Source organism: Saimiri boliviensis, chromosome 14, assembly GCF_048565385.1.
Source record: "Saimiri boliviensis isolate mSaiBol1 chromosome 14, mSaiBol1.pri, whole genome shotgun sequence".
In the NCBI taxonomy this organism is placed as follows: Eukaryota; Metazoa; Chordata; class Mammalia; order Primates; family Cebidae; genus Saimiri; species Saimiri boliviensis.
This window is the reverse complement of record NC_133462.1, coordinates 68,657,238-68,659,232: the sequence shown is the minus strand read 5'-3', so window position 1 is coordinate 68,659,232 and position 1,995 is coordinate 68,657,238. Positions and strand designations below refer to the sequence as shown.

Sequence of the window (1,995 nt, the reverse complement as noted above, 5' to 3'; positions counted from 1 at the left end):
GTACCGATTGAGCAAATGCCTCCTTCCTCCCCACATTTCCCTCCTCAGCACTCTGTCTTCTCATCTTTAACAAAACCCACTTTTCCCTCCCTTTTGTTTCTTTGCCTCCTTGGTTGAGAGCAGAGGGTGCTTTCATTTGGGTTGAGGCTTTATCTAATTCTTTCTATCTCTCATTTATTTCACATCATTCTATTAACTCTATTAGAGATAGGGGGAGCTGTTAATGATAAGCTGACTGATCTAATGAAGAGCTTTTAATTAATCATCAGAAATGTTATATCACAATGACCAGTGGAGACAGTTTGTTGGAACTATGAGAAAACTGGGCTTAGAGCTTGTCCCTCTAAATTCGCAGTGTGCTGTTCTGCAACGGTCAGATTACCCTGGAAGCTGGGTCAGCTGCAGCTTTGCCCAACTGTTCCTGTAGGTCCTAATACTGTGAGCTGATCATCTCTGTTTTCCCCCCAGAGAGAGAAGAGCATCTCCATTTTACCTTGCTCTTGCTGTCATTAGTGGTTGTCTAAGACTTGGAAAAGCTATTACCACTTCCAAGCAGATATACTTGGTAGAACATTAGACTGGTCTATGGTGATTCTGGCTTCTAGTCACCACTTTGTGAGCCACTTGGCCTTATAGGGCTTCCCTTTCCTTACTGTTAAAATGGGGTGGATTATCTCTAAGATCTTCATCAACAATAGCCATCTTGCATTCTCCAGGGAAGAGGATGATAAACCAAGAAGAACTCATGCTGCATTCGATACTGGGTGCATTAATGGTATTCTGAGTTTGAGTGAATGGAAGCCATGTGCTCCTTCTTGATTAACCTTCCTTGTTTTTCCCCATCATTTTTCTTTTCTCTTAGTCTTTCATTTATGTCTTCTTCTCTTATGTCTTTCCCTTCCCTTTTCCTTACTAACTTGTAATGTTTCCAGGGTTAAAGTGGAAGGAAAATAATTGGCTAAATGCTAGAATCAAGGATCTTGGCCAACTTAATAAAGAAATCTCTTACTTTAAAAATATTTTGTCCTCACAGAAAAGCTTCCTCCATCAGCGTTTGCATCAGAAAGTAGCCAATATGATTGAATTTGTGAAGACTAAATATAGAGTGGCAAATATTGGGAGATCTAAATCTGGAATTCTGAGTTTGACCTCAGTTTAACTGGGGGGAGCCTTATATGGTACCCATCACTGAAAAAGCTGTATTTAAATTGATGGATTATTTTCCACTCTCAAAACTATTTCATAATCTTTGAGGCACTTTTCATTTTAAAAGATGCATCATATAGATTATATCATGATATTTTATCTCTTAATAGAGCAAGTTTCCTGCCGGGGGGAGCCGAAGTTGTCTTGCCCTGCATCTCCCCAGCATCCAGTAGCTTGCTTGTATATCCTGTGCCTGCCCAAGATAATCCTGCCTGATTGCCCTTATCGAAATCCTGAAAAAAAAAAAAAAAAAACTTCAAGTAATCAAACCTATTTAGACCCACATGAATAACATATGGTAAGGGATCTAGAAAGCTGAGGAATTTCTTCTGTTTATCTTTTCCTGGCTGTACACTAAAATTATACTCAGAATAATTAAAGGAACTATGTGTGTTTCCCCTTTTAAAAATCTTTATTTCTGCTATCCATTCACTTTTTGAGAGTATATGCTGATCAGGCTTTTGTATCTGCGTGTAGTAAGTAGATTACAGGTAACCCCTCCCAATAAGATATATATTCCTAAGGTTTTGGAATTCAAAATGTGTTTTTCCCCAAGGACAGCTGGGTGTATGGTTGGGTTCCACTGTAATGCTACCATGTTTCTGGAATATCATGTACTAAGTGGCTTCTTCTGTAATTGGAATATCTATTCTTAGAACCTGTTTGAGACCTGAAGAACAGATCTTTCTTCTTCAGTATTTAGAGAGGTCATTCCCCTTCTAAGAAGTTTCCTGCAACAATGCAGAGGCAGCTGCTGGTGATGGTAGGGATGGTGTAAGTCCCATTGCC

The 1,995-nt window shown here is 39.3% G+C and overlaps 1 protein-coding gene across 10 annotated transcripts in view; it reads left to right on the top strand.

The window, feature by feature from the left end:
* Positions 1 to 1,995, top strand: part of ESRRG (estrogen related receptor gamma) — a 644,467-nt gene that overhangs the window by 193,749 nt on the left and 448,723 nt on the right. The window lies entirely within an intron of this gene.